Source organism: Anthonomus grandis, chromosome 9, assembly GCF_022605725.1.
Source record: "Anthonomus grandis grandis chromosome 9, icAntGran1.3, whole genome shotgun sequence".
Taxonomy (NCBI): Eukaryota; Metazoa; Arthropoda; class Insecta; order Coleoptera; family Curculionidae; genus Anthonomus; species Anthonomus grandis.
In genome coordinates, this window is record NC_065554.1 from 12,654,810 (window position 1) to 12,679,247 (window position 24,438).

At 30.9% G+C, this 24,438-nt stretch overlaps 1 protein-coding gene and 1 long non-coding RNA gene across 2 annotated transcripts in view; one reads left to right on the forward strand and one right to left on the reverse strand.

Annotated features, from left to right (window-relative positions):
* Window positions 1-24,438, forward strand: part of LOC126740403 (ATP-binding cassette sub-family D member) — a 131,943-nt gene that overhangs the window by 24,452 nt on the left and 83,053 nt on the right. The gene's annotated exons all lie outside the window — the stretch shown is intronic.
* On the reverse strand, window positions 8,805-10,714 carry LOC126740405 (uncharacterized). The gene is made up of 3 exons (XR_007661898.1): window positions 10,057-10,714; window positions 9,042-9,203; window positions 8,805-8,983 (listed from the first exon to the last, which is right to left on the reverse strand). It is a non-coding gene; the product is annotated as an uncharacterized LOC126740405 (long non-coding RNA).

Below are 24,438 nucleotides of genomic sequence, written 5' to 3' on the forward strand. Positions count from 1 at the left end.
AGAGCGATAGTTCTTCCATTGCACAAGGGTAATGGAATTCATTGCGGCGAGAATTGACGCCTAGTAAACTATAGCCACATATCTTCCTTTCAACTCTCTCTAAGATCATAGAAAGGCTAGTTAAACTTGGAGTCCTTAAAATTTTGAGTAACCATAACATACTACACTCAAACCAATTTGATTTTAGGAAAAGAAAATTGGTCGGTTTGAATCAAGGTTAGGTTTCTGGAGCGGTGTTTTGTGACCTGACAAAAGCTTTTGACTCTGCCTGTCATGAAATACTACTTGGAAGCCTGAAATATATAGTTTTAGAGATGTGTCATTGAATTGGTTCAGATCATAACTTTCTGACAGAGTTTGGAGTGTTTCTTATGCAGATTCCGATTCATACAAGATGACTATTAATTGTGGTGCTTCACATGGGTCAATCCTGGGACAACTGTTGTTTATTTTATATGTCAATGATATCTGTTCAGTAGAAATCAATCGTCATTTAACTCTCTGCTAATGGTACCAGTAACCAGTATCTTGTGACATCATTCCGATTGCCTCGCGTTGCAGAATATCAATAATGATTTGCAAAAAGTAAAGGTTTGGTTCGATAGCAATTTACTCATATTTAATATTACAAAAAATAACATTATTACTTTACCATGAAATTTTGCAGATGTTCTCGATACAAATAAGTTAAACAATCCAGGCAGTTTAAAATTTTGTAGGTGTTATAATGGACAATAGACTTAGCTTTGAAAATCACAGCGTTGCCTTTTCAAGAAGAATGTCTTTCAGTTGTTTTTCCTTATGGGTTATTTCTGGAGATTTGGACCAGAGCGCAATGAGAATAACATATTTTGATCTGATTGAAAGTAAACTGAGATGTGGTCTTCCCTTTTGGGGTTGTTGCAGTGGTTACCTATTTTAAACTATCTGCATTTTCTAATTTTGATTTAGCTTTAATTAGACTTAATTTTAATTACAGCTTTGTCAATGAGATTTATTTGAGCTTTTGATAAATTATGTTAAAAAAATTAAAAAAAAAAACATGCAAAACATGATCAACATGAATTAATGATGGTAACGTACATACAGGGTGGCACATCGAAAACGAAAGGCATTTACTGGCAGTTTTTGAAAAATGCTCAGACTTGTCGATTTTGTTTTCGAGGGGGGCACAAGTTTGGTACATTAGATTAGTTTCTACTACTTTCAGAAAAAAATTTTGTAAAAGCATTTACTTAATAAGTGCTTTTCTTCACTACGTCCGTGGTTTGTTATCATCTTATTGTTAAAAATAGCGATTGGAGAGTTTCTTGTGGAAAAAAGGTTGTTTTTTAATGAAAGATAAGAAGGGAATGTCTTCTACATATTTTAAATAGGAATTTAGTACATAGCTTGCGATTGAATCGACCAAATTTTGTTGCTAAAATACCTTTTAACACTTTATACATAAACTAACCATAGTATATTCCATGGCAGAAAGGGTCGAAATTATCGAAACATTTTTCGGTTTTTGGATTCTAAGAGCCCATAGTTTTCATCCGTATAAAATTCACCTTGTACAAGAACTTAATGAAGACGATTTTGATCGACGATTACAATTTTGTGAAGATAGGAGTGAACGAATTATAAACGATGAACATTTTTTATTCAACACTTTTCCGTTGAATGTTCTTTTTTATTAAATAGAGTAAATCGTCATAACTGCCGATATTGCTCCGATTTTAATCCCAGAATTTATCATGAGGTACACACACAGCAGCCACAAGAATTAAATGTTTGAGCGGGTATTTTTGGCGATCATTTAGTTGCTCCCTTTTTCTTCTGGAAATGTAACCGGTAAAATGTATTTGGAATTACTTGAAGACTCAATGACGTCTGGCATTAATTGTCATAATTAAAAACCAGAATAGATTGATGTTCCAACAGGATGGTGCCCCACCACATTACGCAATATATGTTCGATAATATTAAGATAGACCATTGAATGGCCTCCAAGATCGCCAGATTTATCACCTTTGGATTTCTTTTTGTGGGGTCACTTAAACAGCAAAATCTGCTACTCAGCCAACAAGGCTAGAGAAGGATTTGCGACAAATAACTGTGAAGGAGTGCCTTTTAGTTATTCTTCAAATATTGCATAATGTGCGACAAGTTTTGAGCACATTTTTCCTGCCAAATGTATTGATCTCCATAAATGATGATGTATTAGTTTTATTTAAGCTTTAAAGTAATAAATCTCCATAGCTACTGAATTGAAGTACATGAATTTCACATCATTATTAAGAGAATTGAAAGACCTTTGAAATAAGATATCACTCGGCTCCCCTTTCCATTTAGGATTTTAGGGATGGTGTCATCTCCGCCCAGGCGGCTGCACGTGTTAATGTGATTTTTCACCAAACTTGTGTCCCGTCAAAAGCAAAATCGACGGGTCTGAGCGTTTTTCCAAAAAAACTGAACTGCCGCTAAATGCCTCTATTTCGGTTTCGATGCGCCACCCTGTATATAATATAATAATGTATTATAATAAAATTATCATAATAACAATATATTTTATAAATTCCAATAACGGAAAATTACCAATAAATGTTACAAAACCGCCCTAATTCTCATAAAACGTTTCAGAAGAAAAAAGCAATATATATATAACTTGTTAACAAATAAGTTTTTTGACTAAATTGTGCAAATATACCACAAATGAAAATATCCTTGTATAGCATCAGAAATACCGTAGTCTGTACAGAAAGACAATTAAAGCAGCAAAATCTAATTATTATAGGGATCGCTTAAATATGTCATCAAATAGGCAAAGAGAGTGTTGGTCGATTATTAATGATTTTAGACATTGCCATAGAAAAGTATCTGAACCGGAGTTAAGACCTGACATTTTAAACGACTATTATTGTGATATACCTAATATCTTGCTCAAGGGCATTCGTAGTAACATTGATCCCTTACACTATCTTCAACAAGTGTCGGTCGAGCATTAATTTTTTTTTCATCCTGTCGATCTTACCGAAGTAAAAAATGAAATCAAACACCTAAAAAACCATAAATCATCTGGAGCTGATGGGATATCTTCGAGGTTGTTACTGTTTTTGCCTGATTCAGCCTTAAATGCTTTAATTTCTGCCATAAACAATTCTTTACATATTGGCATTTTTCTTTCATGTTTAAAAGAGGCAGTGGTTATCCCTTTTCATAAGGCTGGAGATTTGGATCAGCCTTGTAATTTCCGTCCCATTTCTATTTTGTCTACCCTCTCTAAGGTAGTTGAAAAACTTGCAAATAGCAGAATTTTGTCCTTTTTACATCATAATGGCATTTTGTCTGCAAATCAGTTTGGATTTCAAGCCGGTAAAGGGACTCATGATGCTGTTTTTAGCTTTTTGGAGAGCGTCTATGTGTCCTTGAATTCTGGAGAGTCATCGGCGGCAGTGTTTTGTGATCTATCCAAAGCATTTGACTGTGTGGATCATGGAATCCTGTTATCTAAGCTCGATAAATTTGGTTTCAGGGGCGTAGCGTTGCGGTGGCTTGAGTCCTATCTATCAAATCGTACTCAGAAGGTTACAGTGTCAGGGCGTTTGTCTGCTTCTAGATCCCTGAAATGCGGCGTTCCCAGGGTTCAGTGTTGGGACCACTGTTATTTTTACTATATGTGGATGACTTGAGTTCATTGAAACTGCAGGGCAAGGTGGTTCAGTTTGCTGATGATACCACCATACTAAGGAGCCATAAAAATTCTGATTATATTAAGACTTGTATCCTTGAAGACCTTCAGATTTTATCAGGGTGGTGTGCTTCCAACAGGCTCGTGTTTAATGTAAGAAGGACGTCTATTATGGGGTTTAAGTGCGATGTTCAGGGTCTGATGTTTGACGAAAATTTCCTCTTGCAGAATAAAGAGTGCTGCAAGTTCCTAGGAATTACCATTGATGGTCGCCTTCGGTTTGATGATCATATTTTACATTTAGCTGGGAAATTATCTTCTGGATGTTTTGCAGTAAGAATGGCAAAACAAGAGCTGGGAGGGGTGGTTGCACGTTCAGTGTACTTTTCACTTATTGAATCTCATATTCGGTATGGCTTGCCTTTTTGGGGTTTAACCAATAAAGAGCTACTTAACATTGTCTTTGTTATTCAAAAAAAAGCAGTTAGATACCTGTGTTCTGCTAAGTTAAGAGATTATTGCAAACCCCTCTTTATTTCTGAAAAAATGTTAACTCTTTTTTTACTCTTTATCTTAGAAACAGCTGCTCTTATTCACAAAATTCCCAAACTACCCTCTGACACTGGCCATTTGACTCGTCGTGTAAATGATGTTCCCCTACCTATTCCTACGTCTTCCCTTACCAAAAACTCAGTAATACAATTCACTTAATTAATACAATTCAAAATTACACTCATTAATACATAAGTAAAAAAATTTACAATCATGTTCCTCTATGTGTTAGACATATATCGGATGTTAAGAAATTTAATAGAGAATTAAATACGCTTTTATTGGCTAAGGCATATTATAACCTGGATGACTTTTTTAATGATAGGTTTTAACCTTGGACATGTTGGAAAGTTTTTTTCTCTAGTTTTGTCAACAAGTTTACCTTTATTTAGTAATTGATTGTTTTATTTAGTTATCTTTAATTCAAGTATATGTTTAAAATGTTTTGTCTTCTTGTGTTTAATTTTGCTTATTGTTTTGTCAATTTTTGAAATTGTATTTTTGTTTTGTTTTTTTAGCTTGTAGGATGCTTGTACACAAGATTATTCTTACGTAATATAGCACATTTTCTTTCTTTCTTTCTCTTTCTAACTGTAGAAGGCATGTAGGAATAATAAGCAGACATATTATCTTTATTCATATATTCACTTATTACTATAAAGGTATTACAATATTCTGCTATATTACCAGTCAAATAATCTATGATTTTTCCAGTAGAGACAACTTATTGTTATTACAACTATCAAAGATCAGTGTAGTGCCATCAGGGAGCACGATGATATATTCAAATGTTACTGGAACAAATTCATTTACATACATGGCCTATAGCCATAGACCCAAGATTTATACCTGTAGGATACCCTTATGAAAAACAATTTTAATTGATTTTAATGTTTCAATGTTATCTGGCCCAACAAGATAATAAATTCTGTTTGGGTATTGATCTAATTAAAATTTATCTATAGAAGTAATGTGACATGATTACAGGCATCGAATGCTCGTCATATCTACCAGTAACTAAATCTATGATGTATGATTTCATTTTGTTGCCAAATAGTAATTGCATTTTAAATATTTAATATTAATACAGTATAATACTGCTATATCAATTAAAAAAACTAGCAAACAATTCCTATAACAATCTTATTCTGTTTGTATTCACTGCCCACCACATTCTTCTCTTCCTGTTTTGTTCGTCTTTTCTGGGGCACCCTGAACCTAACAGATTCTTCGAGGTTCATCCATTATGTTGCCACTTCAACAAAGAAAAATACATTCAGAGGGTCATGGATTAACCGTTTAACGGAATCTTAGATCGAAATCACAGTGACCTCGATAAACCCGGCCAGTATGAATCTTTAACAATTCGACATTGGAAGTTGTTAATTTTACTTGAACGTGACTTGACATTGATCGGTTTGGACGATTTGTTTTTACTAATTTTCATTGTCCAATGTATTTCTTAAATATATTCTTAAAAGAAATCACCGTAATATAAACAAATAAAATTTATAGCCGACAACGCAATACCGAAGTGATGCTGTAATCCACCAATAGGTCAACAAAGTTTTATCTTAACTTTCTCCTCCTTCCTGCTCGGTTTCGGATGTAATAATTCGGTAATATCATTATCTTCCAACCTGAAAACGGTCGACTTAAACTTTCGTTTTCACTGTGGTTATACAATATGTTAATGCCCTCTGAAAATGTAAACAAACAGCAATAATACATAGTTTATTAGGAACGAATGAGTATGTTGTGAGTTAGGAGACTTTGTTTAGGAAATTTTAGTCACGGATTATGGCAAAGCTCTTTTTATTAACGCATTCTCAACAATTATTTATTTTGCAACATAGATGCAACAGCCTATAGAGATAATTTTAATGCCTTTTAATTTTATTATTTAACTGTTGCAAAATGACCAATAAAAAAGGCTATTAGGCACAGCATGTACCGTTTCACGTAAAAGCAATGTACGCATACTTTCTTCATTCATTGCTTATTTTGAATTTGGCAGTTCAGACTATGGTAGTTGGCTAATATACAAGAGCTTTCTAATGTATAATTATTAAATTATGTTGATTAATTATGTAAGATATGCAAGATGGGTATTACAAGTTTAAAGATATGTCGAGAATAAAATAGTTTTGATTTGTGGTATAACTGTTTTGTGACCTGGTTGTCAAAGTTGCGTTACAAATAGTTAGGGCTACTTAACTGAGATACTCCTATAATTCCAACTGCAAGCTAATCCAGATCTTATAATTAACTTCCAGTTTTTGAAATTTTATTGTTTTAAATTATTAGATATTTATAACAAAGTTGTAGTGACAAAAAATTATATTAAGCTCAAAAATAATAAGTTTAAATATTCCAGCAAAAGCCAATATAACATAGGTAAATGTCAACTTAATGGTCATAGTGTTTTTATTTTAAACTGCTTTAATGAATGTGACCTTAATTTTCAGATATAAATGTATTTTGTTTTTTTAATCATAACTTCTATTTCCTTATCTGTGTACTCATTAACTGGTGTTTTAATTGTGGGGCTTTTCAATCAGGTCCCGATTATTGTCTATAAGGTCTTATTTAGAAGAAGCTCTTTCCTGCTTGTAGTTTTAAATCTCAGAAGGAGTAGTATACTGTAGGTCCCAAATCATTGTTTTGGAATCTTTTTTGGCTTTAATAATATGTATATTTTTGTTTTCTTATTCGTGTTGATATACAGTTTCTGTTCGACAATCAATGTCCTCCAAAACCATGGATTAATTTCCTTGCACTTTACTTTTTATGTGTACAATTTTAGTTTCTAGTATTCCAAACACTTTTTTGTGTTGTTTAGGTACTTTTTACAGAATTCGCACATCTATATTAAAACTTTGCCAACATTTTCTTTAATTCTTCTGTATAGCTACGAGCTAATGTCCAGACGGGAATCTTGCAGAAAAGCCTCTATTCTCATCTTTCAACTTATTTTTTGCAAATCTTGCACTTGGCATTTTCTTGATCACTTTTTGTTGTATTTTGTATTGGCATTTTGTTATTTTCCTAACTGGGATTCTGGAATGCAGCACATCAGTACACTACTATAGAACATATGTCATTAATAATGGGATTGTTACTAAAATTAGCTATACCGTACTACACTTAGAACATTGAAAGGCTAGAAGTAGCATGCCGTGGAACTATGGGCAGGTTTGTTTGCTTGCAACATCTTTGATACAATGATGCCAAATGCTTATAGAGAAATGGCAAAAATCACTTTATAATATCATAAAAGTTTTCAGTTTTTTCCGAAAACTTAAAACAATACTACTGCTCCCCTTTAATAAAATATCAAGCATTTTAAATTTGATAAGATACTCTATATCGAAGTCAATATACGTGAAATATGAAAATAAAGTACGAAGAAACGAGAAAACGGTAATGGCATCGCAACGCCGCTCGAATGCATTGTTGACGCCACCGATACAAGCACTCTCTACCAGTGACGTCGTCAACAAATATTTACCTGATAAATTTTTATTAATTATTATAGAGGTTAAGTATAAGTAATATTACCATTTATGAGCTATTTATGTGTTTTTTAACGGACTTCGTTAGAGGAAGGTCCTAACAAAAGGCAGCATTTTTGTCAAAGCATTTTTATGGAAATAAAATATTTTATTAATATAATATTATAGATTTCTTAATAAATCATGTTTTAAGACACAAATTTTTAACATTTCGCAAAATTTTATTATTGTTATATTGGACAAAACTCAGTTTTACATCACTTACTTTAAATCACATAATATATACTTCTATGGTGCTGACTTTTTCAAAGGGACAGTATTGCTTCAGCGGAAAGAGTTAAAACTACAAGGATGTTCAAATTGTGAAGGAGTTGCAGGTTTTTAATAGGTTATAAGATTTTTATTATGAGTATTTAGCCTGTACAATGGTTTTGAGACATTTAACAGTGACCTATATAATACCTAATACCAATTATTATATCAGATTAATTTATACTAAAAAACAAAGCTTACCTAAGAATAAAGACTATGTACAATAGATTAGATTAGATAGTTTATTAGTAGTAATATACAAACAAGTACTTTTACAAGCCAAATAAAATAAGTAATATGTTGGGCTTTTTCGAAAATCATGTTATTATTTCTTAAGTATTTTAATAATAACTTGAGACATCTAATTCAATTTCTTTGGCGCAAATTTGTTTGTTGCAATCTTCGAATTTTAATTTTTTGTTCTTTTTTTTTCCATAATTTGGTGACAAGTGATTTAGCTTTTAAAAGGTCCTCAGGATATCATTTTTAATTTACCCTAGAGTAATATACATAAAAATATAGTATTACCAATACTAAAAAGAAAAAATTAAAAAACTGTATTATGATAATTCAATTGATCAATAAAATGTAAGTTATTATAAAGAATCTTTGAAATATCATACATTTGATTAATTGCATTTAATTACAAATATAACACAATAAAATACTATATCACTTTTAAATAAGATATATAGAATAAGATGATACATGGCATAAAAGTCTTATTTGTACTTAGAGAAAGAATTGAACAATAATTTTTAAATGTGCTATAATGATGTCTATTTTGAGTGTATTTTTACCTTTTCCTTGACAAAGTCAGGGAATGTGTAGCAGTTAACCAAAAACGGATTGGATGGGAAATAGTAATTGTTGACCTAGACCCCACAGTAACTATTAATCTCAGATGCAGTTATTGTTGATGATGAATGATCTGTAATTATACAAAATTTGGTGTATCAAGAATATTAATTTATTTTAATTATCCATACTTGTCTATATTAGCTTCACTGTTTGTACTATATACCATTTTGGAAGCTAAAGAAGTTTTTGCACTCTTCAGGAAAACTACCCTTGCAGCTTTGAAGGGTAAATCACTTGGTAAATTAATTGAATTATCGGCTGCTGTGTTTTTAACCAGTGCATCAGAAATCCTAGTAAAAAAATAGTTTTACACACATACCTAATTTAATAAGTATTAGGTATAAATAAAGCTTATATGAGTAACACTAATACTTTTTGTGACGATTTTTTTATGCTAGAAAAATATATTAAAAAAAAATTACCTTTAAGGTAGAGCTGATTTTTTTAATAAAGTCTGGCTACTGATAATATTATCTTTCTTATATAATAAATCACTTCTAAGGATGTGATCTGAACAAATATATTCTTTTTAATTGTGCTGATTTCAATTAATGAAATCCATTGTTCCCTTTGGGCATATATTAGGCAATTTATAATAAGTATTTGATATTTAATCAAAAAGCAAAAAAAAATTACAGTAATAAATTAATATGTGGTGCCAATTACTATATATATTATTATAAGTTGCAATATGGTAAAACAAAAAAAAATTATCGACCAAATTTTAGGGAAAGACAAAATTAACTATACATAGATATCAATATCTAAATAAATTTCAAAATTCTTTAAAGGCAATAAAAAATTAGTAATTTCATCTATCTACCTAATGTCTATATTAAAAAACATAACTATATATAGATAGGTATATGGGTATTATGCCATCTTTCTGCCAAAACAACAAAAAAAAACATAAAATCCTGCAATAAAACCAGGGACAAAATTCTAGTTTTATATTTTTTATAGCCTATTGATAGATGAATATGTTCAAAAATATATTTAGATTTAAAAATATAAATATTTTGGTATTTTACACACACTTTCACATTCAAGTTTTTATTAGGTTTATATCTATAAGATCCCCTATTCTACGTTTATGATGATGGTTACCCCATGATGTGATGTTATGAAAGTATCGATACTTACTTGTGAAAAGATCGGCTTGAATCACCTTTTTATCATGATGCGGCACAAACGACACAAGTTTTTGCCATCCTAGCAACTTAAAAAAACACTAAAATGTGACCTTTTTCCTTTTGAAACCAAAAAATTAAAGAAAATACACGAATCCCGAACATAAACAAAAAGCCGTTTGACAGATGACACTATGCGTATGGCTCAGGCGCTTAAGTTCCGGTGTTGTCGCTTCAAATTTTTTAGAAACGGTTTTAGGGATAAGAATGTTAATAATTTTGTTTTTTTTTGCTTAAGGATATTATATTTATTCTTAAAATAGGTTAATTGTAGTATTTATATTTTTTAATTTAAATTTTCCTATAAAATACAACACAAGTAAGTTAAATTAACGTTATAATGGTTGTTAAAATATAGCAAAAAATTTCCTCCGTTGGAAATTCGCGTCGACTTGACAACAGAGAATCGGCAAATATGTTTGTAAACAACACACCCCTCTTGCCCCTGTGCACATGTTGGACTCAAACAAAGTTTTTGTTTACCAATTTTAGCCTTTCAATGTTCTAAGGTACTACAGTACAACTTTACCATTAAATATTCACTATTCCATAGTAACAGTTCGCTATTCCATAGTATTGTATTTGTCATTTGATCCACAAATTCTATTTTATTATTCATTTCTCATTGTTCTGACACAAAAGTGTCTATTGTTCACGCTTGAAACACTTTATTCATTACTCAAGTGCTGCAGAAGAAATTGGGGTTCACCAGGCAAAAACCCCTTTTAAAGACCACAATGTTTCCACGCAAAAATAAAGGCACAATAGATACTAACGTATCGGGTTAAAAAATACCACTTAATTTGTGTTAACTATAATGCCTACTAAATCTACACTTGGCTAGTCACTTCACTTTGACATTAATTGAACTAATTTAATTACATACTTTCCAGAACGACCTTCTTAACAATTTATTTTTATTATATGGTTACAATTTTGATGCACCAAAGTTTAAAGAATAAAATATTTTTTTTATTTGTAAAAATGTAATTTTAAAATTTTTTTAAATTTTATTTTTAATTTTTAATTTTTTTTTAAATTTCAGTTTTTACTGTTGCATTAAGTCAAGTAGACCTGTGCGTATATACATTATTAAATTTAATTAAAAAAATCATTAATTACTCAACATAAAATAAAATTAAATAAATTACCCTTTTCTGCTTATTTACCTTATTAATTAACCTACGAGGTAATATTAAAAATTGAATGTGCAATTCGAATAGGTGTTTATGAATATGTTGAAATTATTTTACTGTAATTATTTATTGCTGCTACCTCAGTATCATCATCGTCGACAATTAATACAACCTACTGTACAATAACCAACTGATTTACTGCCATATAACTGTACACGGGAAGAAGGACCTACTAACACAACACATACTTTTATTTGCAATAAAACAAAGTGAAAAAGCCAGTTAGTTCGTTAAACTGAGTGCAAAATGCCTATAAAAAATCTAGGCCAATACATGCAGTTTAACTCGTAAAGTAAATTGTATATTTCGTCTTATTTGGTAACGTTGAAGAGTTCAAAAGTTTAGGAGGTCATGAATATGCAAGCAATATATTTTTAGTAGGTTCTTAAATTTGGAAATTCTTGTCTTCTGCAATCTAGTTGTCTTAATTATTCGACCTACCTTGGCTTACTTAAGAAAACTTCAGGTTTAGGATTGCATTTGTTTTTAATTATATCAAGGTGCGTTATTATTTAGTTTTTGAGATATTAAAGCTTAATTGATACCCTGATTTTTGTCACTAAAACTACTAATACACTTGTTTTACACAATAGAAAAATATAAATGAATAACGAAATACAATTTACTGAAAAGATCATAAAATTTCGATATTCAAAACAGCTTTGGTTTATCACCGAGTGAATTGTGGACTGCGTGTAAGATGTAAGTTTTTTTTTTCCCTTTAAAAAATATTAAACTAGACCAAACACTTCGTCCTATTTCTTTTAACGCCGCAATAACTAATTAAAAATAACTAATTAAACGCCGCTTGTCCATAAATTCTTTCTTAATCTTAAGATTAAGAAAGAATTTATGGACAAGCCATACAAGAGTAATTCGATACTTGAGGTTCGATCGTATAAACATCCAGTCTAAGAGCCCTGAGATCCAAACTTTGCTTAAAAAATCTTTTTAAAACGTATTCGACTTTTGAAGTGAAAGTAGCGTGCGTGAATATTATTTGTTTTAAGTGTTTGTGCCTTATTTTGGATTATTTTTATACTGGTGAGTTTTCTCACGGAGCATATCCAATTTCCATTATCTTTTATTTCCTATTTTTATTGTTGTTGCTATTTACATTTCAACATTTTATTTTAAATATATGTGTTTTACAAGATATTAATAATATTTGACATAAAACATTTAATACCTGTTTAATCTACATAAAATATTTACAGATAATTCATTTAATAAAAGCAGAGTGCTAGAGCTGCATATCATCTTTTTCCTTTTACCTAAAATGGCCATATAACGTAGATTTATTTACCAACAAGTTGCTTATTGTGGAGTGATTGAGCCACAGAGCAATCTTTCTGTATTGTGGAGTGTTTGAGCCACTTGCAGAGCAATTATTTTATTTATTGCTATTGTGGAGTGCTAGAGCCACTTAGCACTGTATTGTGGAGTGTTTGAGCCACTTACAGATTTGAATGTTGCAAACTACGTTTTCCTGTACTATTTATAGTATGAAACTCTACCTTTCCAAATATCCTATTTTACTATCTGTTTAAGCAGTTAATAGCACATTTATATTGCGCTAGTGGGTGACAGACACAATGCGTAATAATATTCCAAATATAATAAATAGCTATTAAATAATAATTTAACTAGTTATAAATGTTTAAATCTTTTAATAATCAAAATATCTAAATACTAAATAAAATAACATAATTAGGAAATTGGTTGCTCAACACATTTATTTTTACCAGGTACGTACGTTATGTCATCTTACACTTGACTACATGTATCAACATATTTATCAACATAATCAACAAGTAATTTAAGTATCGTGGTTTTTAAATATATAATGTAAGTAATTATCACTAAGATTAGTATTTGATTTATTTGATTAATATTTTTTTTATAATAAAAATTGGTAAACGCCCTATATATTAAAATTAAAATATTTATTTACCGCCACCGGATTTGAATTTAGCATTTTTGGCCTGACATGCGAACCAAACTATTAAAACAAACTTGTCAGCGAGATGATTTATAAATGTTTCTAATAAAACTATGGCTTTACATAAATCGTGTAAATAATCCAACTATAGCAGAGCAAATCAAAGAATATGTAGGATAGTATTTTTTTTATAATTAAAATAACATAATCAGTTAGTGTAAGCTTTTCTTTATCTTTATATTCTAAAAGTATTTTTTCTTTCAAAATGATGATGTGATATATAGTTTGCGCTCGTTAAAACAATATTTAAGGTTCTCAGAAAATTGATACTGCCGAACCGAATCTGTGGAAACTGCTGACTCAAAAACCCGATTGATTTCTGTTAACGGTACGACGGTGATTAAAGGGGAATAATAAAAAAGCTGACTCAGTACTTAATACTTATTAAAAAATGAGGACACGAAAAACAGGTAGTCAGTCGAAGTCTTTGAAGAGTAAAAGTCGATCTAATCTGCCGGTTTAAGTCGCGCGATCACCAAAAAAGACGGTTTTGGTGCCGTGCAAGAGCTTTATAATTATAACGGGAGAAGACGGCTTCCGGTTTTATAATTTTGAGTATTTTAAAGACAAATTAAGACGTAACTAAGACGGATTTTTTTTAAATAAATCGAAGACGTAAATATAATAAGACGCTGTCGTGTAGTGTGAAGTTAATTAAGCGGGTTTTATGTAAAACAAGTCTTATCATCACACTTTATTATTCATGTTATTAACTCTACTTGATTCACTTATTTATTAAACTCTTTCTTTTGTTGTTCTGCCATCCAGACTTTCATTTCCTAAAAGAACCCAATAATATCTCTAGCGATAAAGAAAAAACCTACAAATACATCACAAGAAAGAAAGGTTTCCAATGCTGACCAAGTCTTGTCTGAATTGCCAAAAAACAACGAACAATGCATTCTAAAAAGTTTTTGTGTTTCTGCTGCTTTTAGCAAAAAAGCTGAAATGTATCACCCGAATTTTTGGCCAAACGGTGTTGCTGTTGATAGGTTGTCACTTATGAGATATAGAAAGGTGAATAAAGGCGGAGATTTTTTAGTAGAGCAATAACAAAATATATCCAACCTGAATCAACTAAACCTACACAAAAAATCAATATGTTGCAGGTCTATTGCCTTGGAATGTACAAAATTTAACAACTGCGTTGAGTCATAGGAATTGGATTGGAAAGTACTCCAGAATGTAAAATTTTGTGGATTACAGAGCACTAGACAGTAAAGAGCAACTGAAGTTAAGTTTCGGTTTGTAGAAAAGAAAACAAACATGGGGAAGCAGGACACCTTTATACAAGGTGTCCTGCGAGGTAAGGGACAAAATTTTACTAAATGTTCTTCTAGATAAATTCCAGTCGAAAATGTCCTATGAAAATAAGTCTGCAATTGCTTCCTTACTGTTATTGTGCCGATTAGTTTAATTTATTTCCTTCAGAAAATATTTCTGTTAAGTAGCCTTCAATATTATCCTAATTATGATTATTCTAAAATGAAAACGATAAATCCATTTTTCTTAAACCAACTACACCTGATGAAATAATTCCCCTCTCAGAGTCTTTGAAAAATAAGTTAAGCAGTGGGTATGATGAAATTCCCACATCAATTGTCAAATGTTGCATAAATAAAATAAACACTATATTACTATACATTATATTAAGCAATTCGCTAAAGTTTGACATTTGCTCAAAAAATCTAAAAGTAGTACTAATAAGCCTTTATTTAACTCAGTTGTTTCTCCCGAGATGAGCAATTACCGACCAATGGCATTTTATCATGGTGAAAATCTCTTTAGTAACACCCAACATGGATATCTGGCTGGCCAACTGCTGTCTTCTAATTTACAAATACCATGATGGTGTGATGCCATACCATCAACTTATTGAAAAAAAATACTCTGGATAGAGATAACATAGTTAAAAAACTTTTGATTTCTATGGCATAAGAGGCAATACGAAAAGCTTATTTGACTCTTACCTTACAAACTGGTACCATTCTGTCGAAATTTGCCAAATTGCAATAAAAAAACGCCCATAGGACTCAAAACTCTGTAGGGTGTGTCAAACAAGTCTGACTCAAAACTCTATTAGGCAGACTGGGAAGTTAATTGGTATCCGTTTTATTCATAATTTTCATGGAGGGAGCAAATGGAGTGATCGAAGGCATCGACATGAAATAACATAAAAATATCAAATTTTTTTACGTAGCTTCAAACTTGGTTTAAACAAAATTTAAATTAATCTTAAATTAGAAAAAGCACAAATAGAAGTATATGAGAACGACCAATATATATAATAAATTAAAAGATTTGTCAATTTCAGTCTCCTATCAGACCAACTCAGACAATAGATATTCAGGGGGACATATAATTTTATAGTTGACAAAGTTCTGTCAATCACCCCCTCACCTCCAGCTAACCTCACTTTGATAAGTCAAATGGGAACCTCTATCGTCTCCAATGTCTTTTATTATCACACGCTTTTTGCTTACTATTCCCTTATACACCAACCGATTTTGTTTTTTTTGGTTTGGTTAAATAGGAGATTGTATGGCCTTTAAAATGATGTATCACACATAGGGTAGCCATATGAAATACAAAAGTTTGAGGTGGATAAAATATTCATTATTCCTACACATTTTTGGTCACTATTCGCTGGTACGTCAACCGATATTTTTTGGCACTGTTGAATATACGATTTAATGCTGCTGACACTGATCTGTCACATGATAAGGGTTCCCATTTGACTTATCAAAGTGCGGTTAGCTGTAACGTAAAATGTATATCTAGATTGATTTTTTTTTTAAGAAGGCATTTAGGTAGAATATAGTTCGTTTTGAAATAAAAGCACTCTATGTATTATTTATTTTTTTATTTCGTATATCTACATACATTAATATAATGATAACAAAGACATACGAAATTTTTGAATTATGCACCTAGATAACCGAATATCTGCATGTGCTCCTAATTATTTTTACAATTAAATAAAACATATGTTAACTAATATTATGACACTATGCTTTGACATTTGGAGAGTGGCTTAATGAACAGTTTTCAGGGATGTGGCGTGGTGCAATTTAATAGCCCGCACGGTCGCCAGACTTAATAGCTCTAGATTTTTTCCTTTGGGGGTATTTAAAAAGCAAAGTTTATAAAACCCCACCTCAAAATAATAACGATTTAAAGGATCGAATTACTCGCGAATGTAGAGATATTAGCGGACAAACACTTGCCAATATTCCCGAGGAATTTCAAAATAGACTTTTACTAAAACAGAATTTCAAGACAGAGCACAGCAGAGGACATTTTTACACCCTTACTGTATATAAGTCTATAAACTTAAATTTTTTATGCTTTTTTTATAATGACATACCAAAGTATGACGTCGATATAATTAATATTCATTATTACCAGATGTCTTGCTCACCAACTGTTACGATTTAATCTTTTTTGGCACTATTCAATATATATTTTAATGCTGCTGACACATAATAAAAATATCTGCATGTGCTCCTAATTGTTTTTACAAACAAAATTAAATAAAATATATATTAATTAATATTATGACCCTACGCTTTGACATTTCGAGAGTGGCTTAATGAAGAGTTTCGCGAATAACGGAGCACACCGGAGAACACTAAATGTGTCCGTCAATCTTACAGCAGTATTAACTGTTATAATTAAAGCAAATTTACCATGTCAGAATGTGAATTTACTATATTTATTAAATTAACCTAAATGATACTAGATTTTGGAAAATGACAGCTTTTTTACTGTCGATATAGTCATTTTGCATAAAAATTAATTCATATGGTTAAAACTTACTCTTACAGAACGTCACGAAATTTACAGGAGCCCGTAAAAATGATTGAAATACGGTTAAAATTCCCTGCTTACATTTTTATAACATCACAGGTACCTGTAAATTCGAATGTTAGGCAGCTTGCATCTTAGAAAGCCAAATGCAGGATCGAAATTGTGGAAGTACCAAGAGAATAAGTTATTTTATTAGACCAAACGTTCCTGCAAAAAAATTCACAAAAAGAAACTCATTAATAGAAATGCTGGGTGCTCTGCATTAACGTGGAAACCACTAGTAGAAGGTGATGCTGGTAATTCGAAAGTAATTATTAATAGTATTGGACCACACCAAGTTTAAAGATTTGTTAGAAGAAACAAACAAAGAGATTTCCTAACAAATACTGATCCGCCTACAATTGGGAGTATTAAAAAAGTATGGCCTGTGCTTTTTACTACATTTTCCGAAGCTGACCCAAAAAGCTAAGTATAAGAAGTTTACCATTCTTGACGAAGATCAGGACGAAATCGTGCTGCAGTCACTGAGGATACTGGCACATTACTTTAAAGAAGATTTGTCGACCTTTTGTTATCAGTTTGACGTAAGTACAGGCTGTAAATATATAATTTTTTAATAGCTTACGGTTTTTTCTTTTTTTTTAAGAACATCAAACCTGAAATTCAAGAAATATGGAATCGCGTAAGTTTTGGAATTATATTAAAATTTGTATTAATATGGATGTTAACGTTGTTTTGTTTACATTCGACATTAACTTAACAAAACATGTAGTTCAAAAAGCAAACACAATAAGGGGCCCATATTGTTTTTCCTGCATGTAAGCATGTTAATTGTTTATAGCTTAATGAATCCTAATATTTTAAGGTTAATTCCATTAAGCTTATCTTTTATCCTTTGTTTCACTACAAAATAAATTTGTTATGTTAAGATATGTTTAAATAAATGTATAAGGAAATATATTTTTATTTTTTCGTAAAAGCTTTTAGTTTGGGATAATCTCACAATTTTTAAACGAATTTTATTTAAGAAATATTACAGCAAAAATATATTATATCTAAATATAAAATAAAAACACAGAAAACATACCAGCATTTTTTAACCAAAAATATTATATTAAATTTACAGGGTCTCTGAAAAATGCTTAACCTTTTTTAAAGGATTTCTACGGATATAATCGTTGAATTTGCATTAAAATCATTGTAAAAGTACAAGACTACAGTAAATCTTTAGTAATATTGCTTAAAAATTACTATAATTATTGCTTACATTTTACAGAAGGCCGCAGTAAAATTACAAATAAAAAAATTCACATTTTTACAGATATTTTAAATTAACAGTACTAAAATAAGTTTACTACTTCTTTTGCTGGCAACATATGACCTACTAAATTTGCTGTAAAATTACCACATTTTGATTTTCAGTGAACACCTTTTTAAACCCTTACTGTATATAAGTCTATAAACTTAAATTGTTTATCCTTTTTTTTTATAATGACGGTATGACGTCGATAAAATATTCATTATTACCAGACATCTTACCTCACTAATCGCTGTTACGATTTAATTTTTTTTGGCACTGTTGAATATACATTTTAATGCTGCTGACACACGATAAGGGATACCCTTATCATGTGTCATTTATTATTGTCATGTGATATTTTATTATTGATTTTTTTTCTCTCTTGAATTATGTCAGTACGTGTACAACAAATGCCATGAATAAACAGTTTTAATTATATTATCATTGAGTTTAAGTTTTAGCTTTACTAAGATGGTTCGCCTATTTTCTTTTATTATTTATACGCTTATGCTACTAGTTAGATGGCACGTAGAACGCGAAGAACCTTCGTTAAGATCTGACAAATGCATCTAACAGCTATCATAAGATCATAAAACGTGTTTTTAAAATGGAAACAAATTGTCTCGAAATCGCAGATGATGTGCTTATAATTCGCATTCATGGCGGCCTTCTTGTTATGGTACTTGGATTACAATATTGCAATTCACAGGTTCCTGTCTACGTGCGGAATAGATCGTAGGATCTGTTTTGAGATTTGACCATGAGACTAAAAAGATCGAATCTTTACTGCATTGGGATTTATGGAAACGATAATAAAAAATTAATACAGAGTGGTTTACCTGGAACATTGATCCTAAAAGACTACAATTGTAACAATAAATTACATTTAATACAAGTTAAATCTTTGTGTATAATCTCTAGTGGTTTTATCTATTTTACACATTTTAAATGTTGCTGACTGAAAACGTTGCAAGATATTCAAATAACTGTAATCTAAATTGAAGTAGTTTATAATGAGCTCACTAATTTAATTTATAAAGCTGAATAGACAGTGATAGGATAATAGGGATATGCGTATATTATTTATAGGGTACTTTAAGGGGGCAAGGGATAAGAAGATTGTTCTTTAAATGGATCAATTCTGCTTTATTACAAAGATACAGGGTGGTTTTTTGTATTTTAGTAAAAACTGTTTTTAACCTTGTAACTAAACCCTGTACTTACTTAACGGCTTGAAATGCTCTTGGGACATCATAAATATAAAAAGTAGCCAAATTCCAGGGCTGGATTCGGCAAGTTCTCAAATGGAAAACCTTCATTGTGACACACCTTATACATCGAAATATGGTAGTAAGTCTACATACGTTATTTTAGCGGTCTGGACATCTCTTTGTAGCATGTTTATTTCTGTTATTCCTAGACTTTAGCACTACATGATGTTTTGTGTCATATATCTGACCGTAGTTTTTGTAAGTGGTTCACAAACACTTCAGTTTTTACTTCACTAAAATTCAATGAAGATCTGCAGGGAGAAAACTTGTAGTAGCAAACGTTCACGTGAGTGCCCGGTAATTACTGTGAATGAAACTGTTTTAGTGTATTGGTATCAGTCATAGTTTATTACAAATGTTGATGGTATGATATATAGCATACTGGAAATTTCTTTGCTTTGGTTTTTAGCCAGGAATCATTTAACAATGAACAGGAACTAGAAAAGTATAGGTCTATAGCCTATAGGATGCAAGATTTAAAGTATAAAACCCAGTGCCAAGCATACAAATTAAATATTAACAGAGACTTACTCGAAATATAACAGTTGGGTTACCTCTCAAGTGGAACTGCGAAAAAAGCTAAGAAATATGAAATTTAGTTGAATATAGAAAATGCTGTGCTTGAATTGGGAAATTTATAAGGCATTGTGAATAAAAATGTAATTTAATATTTTCAATAAGCAGCACATAAACTAGTAGAGTACAATCTTAGATTGCGTCAGTGAATGTATTTTCATAGGTCAGTTGCATGCTCAGATTCTAAATATAAATGTTCTTCCAATTCAAGTACTTTAGGATAACAACCAATTCTAGCATAAGAATGGCTAATACTTTGGAAATATAGACAACTCAATATATTGGTGTAAAATAACACTTTATCAGGATTGTGTTGACACTTGAATACGAATAAAATTAAGTTAAGTTTTTGATTTTTTTACTAATATTTCTTTTCTAAAAATATCAGTAATAGCCTATCGTAAAACTTAAATATTTCAAGGACAAGTTCAATGTTGTGGAATATATTGATATTATTTTGAGTGTTATGTTGATATTTGTGTTCAGTTTAACTATTGCAGAATGTAAGGAGGGGTCTAAGAATGATTACGTAATGTTATTTATACCCAACATTATATTTATGGCGTGTTCTAATTCATACGTGATAGTATAATAGGTTAAAAATGTAATAATGATTCAGCAAAAACGTGTTAAAATAGTTATTTATATATCGAGTATGTAACATGATCCTTTTTTTCTGAATGATAATTTTCCTATGAATAAATTGTCTACTATCGAAGAGATTAAAAAATGTAGACCCAAATGCCAAAAAAAATCAGAAAAATCTCAGAATGATATAGTTACTTAATATAGAAAGAAGTATTGTTATGTCCATAATAAGGTTTTTCCTTTTAGCGTAGCATGTTTATTCTACAAATATATTATTATGTATTAGTATTTTTTAATAATGCGTTTTGTTATAATATATTTTATAATAAAGTTATTAAAAATTTCTAAATATAGGCCTAGATACATAATTATTTTAATAAATTTATTCAAATATTTTATCAAAATTATTAATTAAAAAAAAAATAGTTTACATTATTACATATCGTCCCTTCAATGTTAAAACCGTGAATGTGCCAATTTGTAGTTTTGAGAAAACCCCCATTTAATATTGAAATGAGGACTAAAAATACGCCCTTTTTTTTAGAGTACCGATGTATAATTAGGATTGGTTCGAGTTGCAAATTAAATTTTTATCGATTTTTAATTTTATTTATTTATTTTTTTTAAAAGAGCACATTCATTGTTTTGGCATATGTATAATGTAAATTGAAATTTTGCACATTCGTGGTTTTGGCATTGAGGGGACGATATGTGAAAAATAATCAATATGAATGAATACTAGAAAAACAATTTTTTTTCAACCTAACTAACATCGCAAAAAAATAATAAATGTTTTTTATCCAATAATTCTTTGTGGGTATTTTTCTGTAAAGACAGACTTCTCTAAGAAAGCAAGATGGGTATATAATTATTACATACACGGAATCTCGAAAGAACGGAATATTGCAATTTTCTCGACAACCCTGTATATTTCAAATCGCAAAAACCCTCGAACCCGTTAGTTTTTATTTTTTCTTGCACATTTTTTTATAGAAAAAATGAGTATACAGGATAGCCGAAAAAGAAGTTTTTTTTTTCAAATAGAACACCTTATATATTCTTTCAAATTTAGATTCTACGTAAAATTCTAGACACATTTTATGTACTATACCTATGTCCTATACCTAAATTTAACCGTTTTTGACGTATTGACTGTCGAAGTATAACCACTTTGCACATTTAACATTCTATGAAATTGATGATTTGGATAAAGAAACGGAGTGCTTTGAAGAAAACCTTAAAAAGGGAAACTGTCAACGTAACTATCAAGTATCACCATAATAAAGCGATTAACACTTAAATTATGACTATAAAATATCCAAATATGAACATAACGCAATCAACGGTAAGCAAAATTCAGAAAAAATATCGAGAATCTGCCAGTGCAAAAAATTTACGGAAAGACCGTTCTTTCTGAAGTAGAACATAATTAAGTTACATTAAAGATTAATACTCCAGGAATATTCTTGTAAAACCTTGTAAACAATAAACAACATACCATATTATTGAAAAAAATACTCAGTATCCGCAAACGGATGTGGATGATTAATAGTATGATCTTAGCACTATATTTTTTTAAGGAAATCTAAATGCAGATTTGTATTTAGATTTCTTTTCTTTTCAAATCAAAAGCATCCGGATATTCCACAGCAGCAAATATAGGGTAAGTCCGGGATAGTTGGCTCACTTTTTTAAAAATGACATAAAATGAAAACCCAAAAGTTAATCAAACCAAAGAAAAGAGATTTAACATAAGCATTTATTCCAGTTAATGTCAAAAGTAACATTTAAAGAAAAACTAAAAAATCTAACTCTACAAACAGTTTAAAAAAAATAAGCTGAATGGGCCAACTCTCCCAGGTGCTATGGGTTAGTTGGCTCACCCATGCTGGGTGAGACGCCCCATTAAAAAAACTTAATTTAACATTGCTTTTTTGATAAAATTTTTCCACATAGGTCACAGAGATTCAAATATTTAGAGCAGCTTTCATGGAACCACCTTGTGCAGTGAATACATTGAATCCAGTCATCAGTTTTAGTTATGAGTTTGTATATCTCGCCACATCCAAGGCATTCTGTAGAATCGTTTTCTTGAGAGCAATCCTCAGATTCGGAAACATAGTCGTCTGATGTGTCAGTATCTGTGGATGAGTCGTATTTATTTAATTTAAGTTTTTTCGCTCTTGGTTCTTGGGTGGTTAGGTTTAATTTATTTTTCCCTTTTATGTTTTTAGTTTGTTCCTTTACTTTATGAATCATTTGACCCATCATCATTATTTTTTTGTTTTTGCTTGTTTATAATCGTCGTACTTTTTTTTATTTCTTTGTCCTTCTTACGCGCGTTAGCCAATTTTTGTTTTTGAATATTTTCCGGAGATCTTAGGATGCAAGCTACCTGTTTTGCTCTTTTTCGTGCATTTTCAATATTAGCTGATGTGCTTGGAACAGGCGAAAATTTGTTTAACAGTGTTCCGGGTGTGTCCTGATTTTGATCTTCATCACGTTCCGATGGTATGTTATTCAATCCTGACGTTGACGTGGATGGTATTGCTTGTTCTTGTTTTGGCATTTGATTTTCATCATTATTAGCTCTATTTGCATCATTATTAACTGTTGCCGTGTTATCTAAAAATGTTTTTTTTTTATAAATAAATAAAAATACGTTTGTTAGAGGGACTTACCCAAATTTATCATTTCCTCTACAGATCCCAAATATGCGTACTCTGGTATGGCTAAAGGATTAAAGGTACAAACACCTGTTGACCTAAAAGCAGTTACAGCATTCTCAACTGTCGCAGCTTTTGACCACGCCTTAGATAGCAGCTCGCCAAATTGTAACCGGTTAATTTTCCTAGTTGGATTTGTTCTAATAAATGTGTTGCAAGCAATATTGAAGAAAGCTTTAAGGCTCTTAAAAAAACATCTATCTAAAGGTCGGAGAAACTGTGTGATATGACTAGGCAGGCAAAGAGGAATAACACCATGTTCATCAGCGTATTCAAGCATCTCTGATGAGCTGCAATGGCTAGCATTCCCATCCAGTAAAAGTAGAACTTTTTCTTGCGGTTTACGTGGTATAAATTGATTTTTTAGCCAAGCAAACATTATATCAGTGTTAATGTAAGCTGATTTTTCATTCATATAAACAGTGGAGCCAGGAGGCATTCCATATTCAAACTCAGCTTTTTTATTTTTTCCCTTGAATATACAAGTAGGTGGTATGTAATAACCTTCTGCATTACAACATGATATTTTTGCAACATTTTTTGAGCCTTTTGTAGCAATAACATAACCAGGTTTATTATTTAATTGTAAGCCCGTTTCATCCATATTAAATATGTGACCAGCTTTGTTCGTTATTCCTCCTTCGATTAATGTGGTTTCAAGTAAATTAAAATACACAGAAACATCTGTCTTATTCATTCATTTACAATAGGCTAGTGACACCCCTTCAGCTTTTCTAACACTTAGGTCGGGGTTTCGTCTTAAAAACATAGTTAACCAATCATATCCAGCCAGTTTTTTCTCTCTATTAAATGTGTGTTTAATTTTCAACTGCTCTGCCAAGTTAAATGCCATTGCTCTGACGCAT